This window comes from Entelurus aequoreus, linkage group LG02 (genome assembly GCF_033978785.1).
Source record: "Entelurus aequoreus isolate RoL-2023_Sb linkage group LG02, RoL_Eaeq_v1.1, whole genome shotgun sequence".
Taxonomy (NCBI): Eukaryota; Metazoa; Chordata; class Actinopteri; order Syngnathiformes; family Syngnathidae; genus Entelurus; species Entelurus aequoreus.
In genome coordinates, this window is record NC_084732.1 from 82,384,302 (window position 1) to 82,399,203 (window position 14,902).

Genomic DNA, 14,902 nt, shown 5'->3' on the forward strand with positions numbered 1-14,902 from the left:
AACTTTTAGGCAGGTAGGTAGGTAGGTAGGTCTTTATTGTCATTGCACAAGTACAAACCCTGTTTCCATATGAGTTAGGAAATTGTGTTAGATGTAAATATAAACGGAATCCAATGATTTCCAAATCATTGTATTCCGTTTATATTTACATCTAACACAATTTCCCAACTCATATGGAAACAGGGTTTGTACAATGAAACGTTGTTTTCAGCACAAACCCGTTCAAGATTAGACAAACAAACAGTGTACAGGGTTACAGAACAGGAACGCTGATGGGTCGCCACAAGATGGGAAAAAGGTCAACACTGGGGGAGGATGAGTAAAAAAGTACAATCTAGACTGGGCTTCTAAGGGGGCCCAGTCTGGAGTGGAAATAACCTCCATAGCAAAGCACATATACATATTACAACATACATCTCGAGACTTGCAACAGAGGGGAGGGAGTGAGGGGCTACGATGGCAGGCTGCAGCTCTTCAGGCGCTGCCCAGCCCTCCATCACCCCTAAGGGATTCGCCTCAAGGGCGTTGGATGGGGGGTGGGGTATGTGTGTGAAAAAACATATCTAAATCAGATCCGACTTAGAACGACTAATCCATGTATTTGTCTCCAGCAGGTAATACTACTATAATGGCTTTCTCACTGGGCTCTCTAAACGAGCTGTAAAGCAGCTGCAGTACATCCACAATACAATGTCATTGCACAATTACAATGAAGCGTTGTTTTTAGCATAAACCCGTTCAAGATTAGACAAACAAACGGTGTACAGGGTTACAGAACAGGAACACTGGTGGGTCGCCACAAGATGGGAAAAACTTAAACGCTGGGGGAGGATGAGTAAAAAAGTACAATCTAGACTGGGCTCAGTCTGGAGTGAAAATAACCTCCATAGCAAAGCACATATACATATTACAACATACATCTCGAGACTTGCAACAGAGGGGAGGGAGTGGGGGTTACAGTGGCAGGCTGCAGCTCTTCAGGCGCTGCCCAGCACTCCATCACCCTTAAGGGATTCACCTCAAGGGCGTTGGATGGGAGGTGGGGTATGTGTGTGAAAAAACATATCTAAATCAGATCCGACTTAGAACGACTAATCCATGTCTTTGTCTCAAGCAGGTAATACTACTATAATGACTTTCTCACCGGGCTCTCTAAACGAGCTGTAAAGCAGCTGCAGTACATCCAGAATACAATGTCATTGCACTATTACAATGAAGCGTTGTTTTTAGCATAAACCCGTTCAAGATTAAACAAACAAACGGTGTACAGGGTTACAGAACAGGAACACTGATGGGTCGCCACAAGATGGGAAAAACTTAAACGCTGGGGGAGGATGAGTAAAAAAGTACAATCTAGACTGGGCTCACTCTGGAGTGAAAATAACCTCCATAGCAAAGCACATATACATATTACAACATACATCTCGAGACTTGCAAGAGAGGGGAGGGAGTGGGGGTTACAGTGGCAGGCTGCAGCTCTTCAGGCGCTGCCCAGCACTCCATCACCCCTAAGGGATTCACCTCAAGGGCGTTGGATGGGGGGTGGGGTATGTTTGTGAAAAAACATATCTAAATCAGATCCGACTTAGAACGACTAATCCATGTATTTGTCTCCAGCAGGTAATACTACTATAATGGCTTTCTCACTGGGCTCTCTAAATGAGCTGTAAAGCAGCTGCAGTACATCCAGAATACAATGTCATTGCACAATTACAATGAAGCGTTGTTTTTAGCATAAACCCGTTCAAGATTAGACAAACAAACGGTGTATAGGGTTACAGAACTGGAACACTGATGGGTCGCCACAAGATGGGAAAAACGTAAACGCTGGGGGAGGATGAGTAAAAAAGTACAATCTAGACTGGGCTCAGTCTGGAGTGAAAATAACCTCCATAGCAAAGCACATATACATATTACAACATACATCTCGAGACTTGCAACAGAGGGGAGGAAGTGGGGGCTACGGTGGAAGGCTGCAGCTCTTCAGGCGCTGCCCAGCACTCCATCACCCCTAAGGAATTCACCTCAAGGGCGTTGGATGGGAGGTGGGGTATGTGTGTGAAAAAACATATCTAAATCAGATCCGACTTAGAACGACTAATCCATGTCTTTGTCTCAAGCAGGTAATACTACTATAATGACTTTCTCACCGGGCTCTCTAAACGAGCTGTAAAGCAGCTGCAGTACATCCAGAATACAATGTCATTGCACAATTACAATGAAGCGTTGTTTTTAGCATAAACCCGTTCAAGATTAGACAAACAAACGGTAAACGCTGGGGGGAGGATGAGTAAAATAATACAATCTAGACAGGGCTCCTTCCATAGCAAAATACATACACATACATCCATCTCGAGACTTGCAACAGAGGGGAGGGAGTGGGGGCTAAGGTGGCAGGCTGCAGCTCTTCAGGCGCTGCCCAGACGTCCATCACCCCTAAGGGATCCGCATCAAGGGCGTTGGATGGGGGGGTGGGATATGTGTGTGTGGCGTATATGTTTTTGTGGATGCATGTGTGTGTGTAAGCCTGCCGCGTGTCTCTGTTCCGCGGCCTTGGTGTTCTTGCCACTCAGTCCAAAGTCAACAACAACAACAGGTGTGTGTCCATGAGAGACAAGAAGGGGGTGTGTTGTGTCTTCGCCGCACTGTCCTTCGGAAGAGTCTCGAAGCCAGGGAAACAAATTCAAGTTAGAATGTTTTGTATGCGAGTGAAAATAAAATTAGCTTTTCACTCTAAATTGTGAAATTGTGACGAAACGAGAGCTGAGCCAGAAGGCAAAGCTCTCGGTCTACCGAGCTATCTACATTCCAACTCTCACCTATGGTCATGAAGTGTGGGTCATGACCGAAAGAATAAGATCGCGGATACAAGCGGCCGAAATGAGTTTCCTCAAAAGGGTGGCTGGCATCTCCCTTAGAGATAGGGTGAGAAGTTCAGTCACCCGAGAGAGACTCGGAGTAGAGCCGCTGCTCCTTCGCTTGGAAAGGAGCCAGCTTAGGTGGTTCGGGCATCTCGTGCGGATGCCTCACGAGCGTCTCCCTAGGGAGGTCCTCGTTGCACGTCCCACTGGGAGGAGACCCCGTGGCAGGCCAAGGACCAGATGGGGGGATTACATCTCCTCTCTGGCCTGGGAACGCTTCGGGGATTCCCCAGGAGGAAGTTGCTAATGTTACTCTGGAGAGGGAAGTCTGGGGGTCTCTGCTGGAGCTGTTGCCCCCGCGACCCGATTCCGGATAAGCGGTTGAAGATGGGTGGATGGACTCTAAATATGTCCATGACTGGTCCTCAAATTCATCCTGCAGGGCAGACAGTGTTTTAGTGTTGTTACCTGAACCATTTTTTTCAATGCTGTATTCGTTCACCAACACTTTGAAGCTTATTATTATCTTGTGAAAGGCGCAAGTTACAATGCAGGTCTTTATGAAATGTCAGCGAGAGACGAATATCAATACCAGAAAACACATAAAAGGGGAGCCATGAGGATTTAGAAATGTTGTTAAACCAAAGTGCTCTGTTACTTTAGTTTTGAACAAGGTGTTTCCCATTTTTATTACTCCAAAACATGCATCTAATCCCTTCAAACCATGCCAACTTTAAGCCACGCACTCGTGTCCCTGCCACTTCTGAAATCCAAATTTCAGGTTCACTTTTTTTTGGTGAAACAGCTCATTTTTGGGGGGCTTGGGTTATGTGCCAAAACAATACAGTCGGGAAGGGATTCAAATTGCCCCATTCCTGGGTGGATCTCAAGTGACAGGAAGGTGGTGTTGGTGGTGGTGGGGGGGGGAGGGGTAATCATTTTGCAATGCAGTCCATTGAAAATGAGGGAAAGTGCCACCCTACAAAGCAACTGTGGTCAAAGTTAGAATTGCCACAAAACACATGTGAAGATATTCAACATCAAGTGGATAGTGCACCCCCGCAATTTGGTTCTGGATGAGGCGTTTCTTGCCCCGAATGGCTCCTCGGTGTGGTTTGCACCTCCACGTTTATCAGCGCTCACGCTTTGCAGTTGGAGTCATTTTTAGCATTTTTCTGCCTCCTCAAGTTGAGTTGATGCCAAACTGTGGAGTTTGGCTCCCATCTGACCACATCGTATCCTCTTTTATTTACTCGGAATTATTCGGGTGTTCATTAGCCCACTTCAGAAGTGCCTTTTTGAGCAGACACAGCAGGGTCCCAATTCATTCTGGCTAATTGTGTTACCGGCTGTTGCCGTGGTGACGGATGCGCCGGCTCCCTTAAGATCATTTACAAACTCCTCCGGTGTAATTCTGGGCTGATCCCTGACCTTTCTCAGAGTGATTTTTACACCATGATGTGAAGTCTTGCCTGGAACTCTGGAGTGAGGGCAATTAGTAGTATTCTGTATTTTTTTTTCCGTTTTCTAATTACCGTGCAGTGGTCATTATCTCGCCAAGCATCTTGCTGAAGGGACGGGACTAATTTGGTGTGCTTAACAGACACATAACTGGTCTGTGGGGGGGTCAGAGTTATTGCTGAATTCTTGATAAAGCACTTATTTTCTCAATCAAATACAACTTAATATCTAACCTTTCTTTTAAGGGGACCTATTTTGATTCTTGTCTACATTTAACACACTTTATTGTGGTCTCGGTCATATGTATATGTGGGGGGAGGTGTAGTCAGCGCTGCTTGCAGGAGGAAAAGTCACCGCCGCTGTCCATGGTACTGAGGACGAGCACCATGGGGGCGGGGCATGTGCTGAAGGCGAGACACAGCTGGCAGGTGATTCGATTTCACAGGTGGTACGTGTTAATCTAATCATCTGTTGTCTTTAACAGTAAGCGGCCGGGATTGGTGAGACTGAAAAGTCTGGAGAAAACTTTGTTCATAAAACATATGAGCATTAAAACTTTGTTAAAACCTACAAGCTGGAATCCTGTGAAGTGTCTGTCAGTGGGACCGCTAGGAAGCGATATCGGTATCTGTAATTAAGAGTTGGACAATATCGGAATATCGGATACCGGCAAAAAGCCATTATCGGACATCCCTAAAAAAAACTAATACGTTTGTTCTTAATTTTCTGATTAATGTAGAAATATCATTCGTGGATATTTATTATCACAATAATACATCATTGTTATAATTATCATTATTAGTGCATCTACTAGGGGTTAGGCCTCCCCTGTCTTTAAAAACTAGTGACCCCTCTGTTTAAAACTTTAATTAGGGTTCCTTGAACGCACCACAATTATGCGCTATGGCATACAAAAGTTAAACTTACTTTTCTGCTATCGCCCCATCCTGGTTTCCAGAGAAATAATACTTTACTTCATACTTGTTCCTACCTTCTCTTGTCATGCCTCAAGCCAATAAATAATATATGAATATAAATATACATATACCCATCCATGCATCCATTTGATACCGTTTGTCCCGTTCGGGGTCGCGGGGGGTGCTGGAGCCTATCTCAGCTAAATATACATATACATATATTGTAATGATGTTTACACCATATTCGTGTAAATGGAAAAATAGTACCACTGTTTTTGTTTATTTTTATCTTTGGTTATTGTTTTCACGGTGTATTACCCTAAATGAAAAAATCATGAAGACATTGTTTTTTACAGTCAAATTCTGGCAACTGAGCTACCGTATTTTTATGGGGTTTTTTACTGCAAAATCATCGTAATTTTAACCGTGTACAATTTGATGGACAACTTTCTTTGAAATCACTCGTCAAGCAGATATTTAAGTATTTTTATTTTGATAAAAAACATTTTTTTGAATTTATGATTATTTAATATGTGTTGCACTGTTAAAAAGATATGCACGTGTATGCTATATATATATATATATATACAGTACATCAACAATAAGATTTGCCTGAGTGGCTGAACAGGATAGATAAAAAAATAAAAATAAAAATAAAAAGTTGGAAAAATCGATTTTTTATTTATTGATTTTTTTTCTAATCCATTAAAAGTCGTTATAAATAACAATCGCAATTAATCTGAATTTTTTTTTTTTTGACACCCCTACCAACTACCATATGTTTGTTTGTCACTTGGATCTGGCAACTGTAACACCCCCAGCCGGCGCCATCAGCATGTACTTAATTTGTTAGCGTCATCATTTGTGAGTACCAATATTTTCTACGTTACAGTTACTTAAGAGTGTAGAAGTGTTCAAAAGTCATCTAGGGATGGGGTCTAGGAACATGTGGCACTTTACATCAAACTAGGGTTGTATGGTATACTGGTATTAGTATAGCACCGCGATACTAATGAAATCATATTCGGTACTATACAGAATCTAAAAAATACCGGTCCCCCACCCCCTCGCCGTCGTCACGTCGTGACATTGTTGGTTTTACGAGCAGAGGAGCATGTTCGGCAGGGCACAATCACGGAGTTCTAACAAGCAGACACAGTGTGTAAACCAAACATCCACTGTAATGATACCAAGTACAGGAGTGAATCTAGTCGATAGTACTATGATTACATCGATATATTTTGGCATCCCAACATCTTCTTTCCTTTTGAAAAAAAAGTATATTATGTTTATAAACTCAAGAAATATGTCCCTGGACACATGAGGACTTTGAATATGACCAATGTATGATCCTGTAACTACTTGGTATCGGATTGATACCCACATTTGTGGTATCATCCAAAACTAATGTAAAGCATCCAAACAGAAGAATATCTGATTATTACATTTTAACAGAAGTGTAGATAGAACATGTTAGAAGAGAAAGATAGCAGATATTAACAGTAAATGAACAAGTAGATTAATAATTCATTTTCTACCACTTGTCCTTAATAATTTTGACAAAATAATAGAATGATAAATGACACAATATGTTACTGCATATGTCCGCAGAATAAATTAGGAGCCTTTGTTTGCTTACTTACTACTAAAAGACAAGTTGTCTTGTATGTTCACTATTTTATTTAAGGACAAACTTGCAATAAGAAACATACGTTTATAGTACCGTAAGATTCTTTTGTTAAAATAAAGCCAATAACGCAATTTTTTGTGGTCCCCTTTATTTAGAAAAGTATCGAAAAGTATCAAAATACATTTTGGTTACAGTACCAAAATATTGGTTTCGGAACAACACTACATTAAACTATGCAAACTATGTTGATGCTCTTAACCTAATTTCCGTTGTTTTTTTGTGAAAATGACATTAAATTGAACTGAATTGAACAGAGTGTAGTAAGTGTTAATTAGTGTGGGCAGGGTTTATAAAGAGCTAAAATACATAGAATAGTCATATAAATCAGTGGTCCCCAACCTTTTTGTACTTGCGGACCGGTCAATGCTTGAAAATTTGTCCCACGGACCTGAGAGGGGGGTTTGGGGACTAAAAAAAATAAAAAAATTTTTTTTTTTTTTTATCATAAAGAAATACAATCATGTGTGCTTACGGACTGTATCCCTGCAGACTGTATTGATTTATATTGATATATAATGTATAAATTGTGTTTTTTATGTTGATTTAATTTTTTTTTTTTAATTATTAATATTATTTTTATTTTTTTTTAATTTCTTGTGCGGCCGCAGCCCGGTACTAATCGGTCCACGGACCGGTACCGGGCCGCGGTCCAGTGGTTGGGGACCACTGATATGAATCATAAAATAAATAGCGTTCCTGCATCGCGGAAATTCAGCTACGGTCTGGAATGTCACTCCCCAGATAATCGAGGGAACATTGTATTTCCAATGTACTTTTGAGGATTACCACAGGAGATTTTTAAGAAGCAGGGAGTGTATTGTGTATCAAGTAAAAGTGTTTCTTTCGTTTACAGCAGGGGTGTCCAAAGTGCCCGCATGTCATTTTTTAACGGCCCCACGGCACATTTTAAAAATAAGATTGAAAAAAATAAAACGTGGTATAAAAGAGCAAACAGGTGAAATGTAACAAGAACATGTTGCATTATTTACTCTGATAACACAAAGCTGCCTTGCAGGCTGTTTCTTTCTTTAAAAAATAATAGTGAATCAAAATCAATGTCATTATGAATTATTGACCTATTCAAGGCTCCAATTATGTCACATTAAATATTCCACTTTGAGATATGTTTGGGGGAAAATGTTGCATATTTTGTGTTTGCCATATAAAAAACTGAGCTGTTTTTTTTTTTTTTAAAGAAGGGCCTAAAACGAACAAACAAAAAACATAAACAACAATAAAACTTATAATTTACAGACGGATCTGAAGTTGATCTTGAGACTATTGTGTTAAAAGTAAACAGTAAAAAAAAATGTATAATTTATTTTTTAACACTTTAATGAGTAGGACCCTTTTGGATCGCCATTAATTTTAGTGTGATTTGTTTAAGTGTCATTGCTCAAAAAATAATAATTAATTAAAATCAATGGTGTTATGAATTATTGACCTTTTTAAGGCTCCAATTATTATATAATGTCAAATATTCCACTTAAAAATTTTATTGAGTGAAAATATTGCATATTTTGTATTTTTTCCATAAAAAAACATGGTTTTCTTTGACAAAAAGAGCATACAACTTAAATCTTTAAACACGTTATATTGACAGATGGACCTAATGTTGATCTAGAGATTTAAAACTTGAATAACAATAAAAATAATAATACTGAATAATGACACATTTTTTTGACCAAAACCCTTTGGGGTCCCCAGGATCAAGCCTGAGTGGAGGCCTAAATGTATATTTTTTATACATATATTGTATTGGTTTTTAAAATAAATGGCCCCCGCTTGCTTTGATTTTTCAGTGTGCGGCCCTCAGTGGAAAAAGTTTGGACACCCTTGGTTTACAGTCACCCTAATGTTCTGCTTGTCCTTCCACAATTGTCGGATTTTAAAATAAATAAGAATCAAGGCACTTCACAACCAAGTGTAGTTTTTTGTGTTTGCACTCAGCGGACTTCTGTGCACTCAGCGGACGTCTTTGCAGTCTGCGTTTTACTCTCGCTAATAATACACAGGAAAACGTGATGACCAATAAATGAACGTACAAATGTGTCTTTATTGTACCAATCCTTCATGTATGCTCTGTCTTAGAAATGAGCTCTCTGTCTTCATAACTCCTTAAAAGTTCTATTGTAGCTTCCTCTGTCTCTCATGCATTTAAATTGAACATTACAGCTGTCAATCAAAGTCAAAGGTCCAGACTCGATTGAAAAATACATCTGGTCTGTAAAAATAAACTGTTTGGGCCAGAGAAAACGCTTTTAAAAAAAATAATAGATTACTTAGAAAGGGATTGGACATGGTTGAAAAATATTTATTTAAAGATTTGAGGCGCTTCGGTTGCCGTTTATTTTGAAAAGTACTTATTTTGAAGTGTGCCAGTCGCCAGGCTTAATGTTGGTTCCAGTTCGAGATACGTTAAGAACAAGTACTTTCCGGACTATAATGTGCACCTAATTTTTTTTTTTTTCTTCAAAACTCAACAGTGCGCCTTATAACCTAATGTACGGAATAATTCTGGTTTTGCTTACCGACCTCGAAGCAATTTTATTTGGTACATGGTGTAATGATAAGTGTGACCAGTAGATGGCAGTCAAACATAAGAGATATGTGTAGACAGCAATATGACTCAGGTAAACAACACCAACATTTTGTATGTCCCACTGAAAATATAGAACATTACACACGGCGCTCAAAAATGTATCAAAATGTTTTAGTACGACTTTGGTAAGCTATGAAGCCGCACCGCTTGATGGATTGTCGGCGCAATAAACATACGAGTATTATTATGGTGTGTGTATAAGGTAAGACATTATCTGGCGTTTTGTTTCTCAATATTATGCAAAAGAAACTTTTCTTACCTTTTTGTGCCTGCTGATCTGTATTTGGGATCTGCATAAATCCTGAAATATTGCGCGCGTCCGCCTTTCTAGTAAAAATGTATTATTAATCCACTTGTTCATTTACTGTTAATATCTGGTTACTTTCTCTTTCAAAATGTTCTATCTACACTTCTGTTCAAATGTAATCAACACTTATTCTCCTGTTTGGATGCTTTACATTAGTTTTGGATGATACCACAAATTTAGGTATCGATCCGATACCACGTAGTCACAGGATCATACATTGGTCATATTCAAAGTCCTCATGTGTCCAGGGACGCATTTCCTGAGTTTATAAACATAATGTGATTTTTTTTTTAAAGGAAAAAAGATTTAGTGACGATAAAAAATATAGATATAGTAGTATCGACTAAATACGCTCCTGTACTTGGTGTCATTACAGTGGATGTCAGGTGTAGATCCACCCATGGCATTTGTTTACAATCAGGTTGCTAGCTTGCTGTTAGCGGTTAGCTATCGTATCCTCCTATGGTGTGTAGTGAAGCATGTTTAGCTATTCCTCGTCCTGCAGGGATGATACTTGTAAGAAACGTACTTTTTTTGTCGCCATGGAGGCCAGGATTAGTGATTTAGAAGTAGCTAAAACACTGCCGACTGCAATATGGACATTCGCCGCTAGCTAGCTAGCCATGTCTTAAAGCACCTCTCCCTGAGGGCGTTTCAGTGTTATAACTTCACCTTTAGCTTTAGTTTTTAGGCCAAAATGCGTCCGTTCTCACTTTCCTGCCTACACACCGTGTCTGCCGTGACCGGTACTTTTCAAACAGAGTATAGTACCGTTTTTTATTTATTAGTACCGCGATACTATACTAGTACCGGTATACCGTACAACCCTAATCCCTATTGTGAGGATGTCAAATCTGACTGAGTAGATAAGGGGTGTCCAAAGTGCGGCCCGGGGGCCATTTGCGGCCCGCAGGTCATTTTTTAACAGCCCCACGGCACATTTAAAAAAAACGATTGAAAAAAATAAAAAACATTAAAAGTGGTATTTAAAGAGCAAACAGGTGAAATGTAACAAGAAAATGTCACAATGTTTACTCTAATAACACAAAGCTGCCATGCAGGCTGTTTCTTTCTTTAAAAAATAATAATGAATCAAAATCAATGTCATTATGAATTATTGACCTATTCAAGGCGCCAATTACGTCACATTAAATATTTTGAGATATTTTGGGGGGAAAATGTTGCATATTTTGTGTTTGCCATGTAAAAAAAACAGCTGTTTTTTTAAAAGAAGGGCCTAAAATGAACAAACAAAAAACATAAACAATAAAACTTATAATTGACAGATAGATCTGAAGTTGATCTCGAGATTATTGTGTTAAAAGTAAACAGTAAAAAAAAAACAATTATAATTTATTTTTTAACACTTTAATGAGTAGGACCCTTTTGGATCCTCTACAATTTTAGTGTGATTAGTTTTTAAGTGTCATTGCTCAAAAAATAATAATGAATTAAAATCAATGGTGTTATGAGTTATTGACCTTTTTAAGGCTCCAATTATTATATAATCTCAAATATCCCACTTAAAAATTTTATTGGGTGAAAATATTGCATATTTTGTGTTTTTTTCTTTAAAAAAAAGGGTTTTCTTTGACAAAAAGAGCATACAATTTAAATCTTAAAAAAATGTTATATTGACAGACCTAATGTTGATCTAGAGCAGTTGTGCTCATTACGTCGATCGCGAGCTACCGGTCGATCGCGAGCTACCGGTCGATCGCGAGCTACCGGTCGATCGCGGAGGGTGTGTCAGTCGTTCGCCAGCAAGGCATTAAAAAAATAGTCCTAAAAATGAGCGATCATAAATCTTCACTATGACGTCACTTTCGTCACTTGATTGACATTCACGGCACCCGAGGGTCTTGTGAGATGACCCTGGCTGCTGCCAGCTCATTATTAAGAAAAAATTACCGACAGGAAGGCGGGAAACACTTTTTATTTCAACAGACTCTGGTGCCGTACCTGTCGTCAAAACTCCAAAGACCGACTGCACACTTCCTGCCTTCACAATAAAAGCTCTGCTTCATCCTGCCTGCGCTAAGAGTCTCAGAAAGCTGGCGTGCACAAGCTAGCAAGCTACGGAGTTTGTCGCCAATGTATTTCTTGTAAAGTGTATACAAAGAAGTATGGAAGCTGGACAAATAAGATGCCAAAAACCGACCACTTTCATGTGGTATTGGACAGAAAGGAGGACTTTTTTTCTCCTCCATTTGAAAATGCGGACGTTATCAGCAGCACTATCTGACTCCGATCAATGCAAGTCATCAGAATCAGGTAATACACCAACTTATATTCTTGTCTTCATGAAAGAAAGGAATCTATATGTGTTAAACATGCATGTGTTATCATTAAACACCTTTAACTTGTAAACAATATTAACTATATGTGTTAAACATGCTTGTATTATCTTTAAACACCTTTAACTTGTTACCAATATTAACTATATGTGTTAAACATGCTTGTATTATCATTAAACACCTTTAACTTGTTAACAATATTAACTATATGTGTTAAACATGCTTATATTATCATTAAACACCTTTAACTTGTTAACAATATTAACTATATGTGTTAAGCATGCTTGTATTATCATTAAACACCTTTAACTTGTTAACAATATTAACTATATGTGTTAAACATGCTTGTATTATCTTTAAACACCTTTAACATCTTAACAATATTAACTATATGTATTACATATTCTTGTATTATCATTAAACACCTTTAATGTATTATGTGTTAAACATGCTTGTATTATCATTAAACACCTTTAACTTGTTAACAATATTAACTATATGTGTTAAACATGCTTGTATTATCATTAAACACCTTTAACTTGTTAACAATATTAACTATATGTGTTAAACATGCTTGTATTATCTTTAAACACCTTTAACATCTTAACAATATTAACTATATGTATTAAATATTCTTGTATTATCATTAAACACCTTTAATGTATTAACAATATTAACTATATGTGTTAAACATGCTTGTATTATCATTAAACACCTTTAACTTGTTAACAATATTAACCATATGTGTTAAACATGCTTGTATTATCCTTAAACACCTTTAACTTGTTAACAATATTAACTATATGTGTTAAACATGCTTGTATTATCTTTAAACACCTTTAACATCTTAACAATATTAACTATATGTATTAAATATTCTTGTATTATCATTAAACACCTTTAATGTGTTAACAATATTAACTATATGTGTTAAACATGCTTGCATTATCATTAAACACCTTTAACTTGTTAACAAAAACATATATTTCATAAATAAGTAAATATAAATTATATATATGAATGAGGTAGATCCCCACGACTTGATCAATTGAAATGTAGCTCGCCTGCAGAAAAAGTGTGAGCACCCCTGATCTAGAGATTTAAAAACTTGAATAATAACACAAATAATAATACTGAATAATGACACATTTTTTATATTATTTGGACCAAAACCCTTTGGGGTCCCCGGGATTAAGCCTGAGTGGAAGCCTAAATGTATATTTTTTATACATATATTGTTTTGGTTTTTAAAATAAAAAATATCAAAATGGCCCCCGTTTGCTTTGATTTTTCAATGTGCGGCCCTCAGTGGAAAAAGTTTGGACACCCCTGGAGTAGATGGATAGGTTTACATCAATTATTATGTCAATTATGTCAATTGCCAATTAATGAATGAATTGAAAACACATATGCAAACATCTGCCTGTCGATTTGCATACAAACTTCATGCAAATGTCCCTCAAAAAGGAGAAAATATTCCAAAGTCCAGAGTGCAGGCACTCGTGGTTGGCTGCGACAATGACCTCAGATTCCTATTCATTGTGTGCCTTTGAGTGGAGTTTGATATCACTGCTACTTTAACTCTAAAAGAACTACTGTTAATAAAAACCTTGAAAACTCCGTAATAATGGTGGACCTGTGCGATGCAAACAAAACCGAAGCGGCGCCCCCGCATGTTTGAGACAGTAGAGAGAAGTCTCACGGTCAAAATAAACCCATTTACGGTCTCAGTTGGAATGAGAAAAGGGTTAGAAAGATTCATTCAGCAGACTAAATGAAATTGGGAGTATGGGGCCGGAGAAAAAGCTTTTTTTTTCTTTCTTGGTCAATTTGTGCTCATGACTTTAATAATGAGTCTGGCTGGTCCGCTCACATCTCGGCTGAGTCTTCTATATGACCACCTGAACTGTGAGATGCTCAGGCACACTTCAGAAAGACTTCTTTCGCTACCACAGAAATAGTGTCGGTCCACTTGTGTCCGACAAAAAACTGCACGACAACTAAATAAAAACACCCTTGCCAAGTAAACCACCAGAAGTTTCCGAGATGGTCCAGTTTCTACACCCTACAGTGCTTAAAGGCCTACTGAAATGACATTTTTTTATTTAAACGGGGATAGCAGATCCATTTTATGTCATACTTGATCATTTCGCGATATTGCCATATTTTTGCTGAAAGGATTCAGTAGAGAACATCGACGATAAAGTTCGCAACTTTTGGTCGCTGATAAAAAAAAGCCTTGCCTGTACCGGAAGTAGCGTGACGTCGCAGGTTGAAAGGCTCCTCACATTTCCCCATTGTTTACACCAGCAGCGAGAGCGATTCGGACCGAGAAAGCGACGATTACCCCATTAATTTGAGCCAGGATGAAAGATTTGTGGATGAGGAACGTGAGAGTGAAGGACTAGAGTGCAGTGCAGGACGTATCTTTTTTCGCTCTGACCGTAACTTAGGTACAAGCTGGCTCATTAGATTCCACACTTTCTCCTTTTTCTATTGTGGATCACGGATTTGTATTTTAAACCACCTCGGATACTATATCCTCTTGAAAATGAGAGTCGAGAACGCAAAATGGACATTTACAGTGACTTTTATCTCCACGACAATACATCGGCGAAGCACTTTAGCTACGGAGCTAACGTGATAGCATCGGGCTTAACTGCATATAGAAACAAAATAAATAAATCCCTGACTGGAAGGATCGACAGAAGATCAACAATACTATTAAACCATGAACATGTAAATACACGGTTAATGCTTTCCAGCT

The 14,902-nt window shown here is 38.5% G+C and overlaps 1 protein-coding gene across 1 annotated transcript in view; it reads right to left on the reverse strand.

The window, feature by feature from the left end:
* LOC133642387 (protein kinase C-binding protein NELL1-like) overlaps positions 1 to 14,902 on the reverse strand; it is a 157,160-nt gene that overhangs the window by 54,961 nt on the left and 87,297 nt on the right. The gene's annotated exons all lie outside the window — the stretch shown is intronic.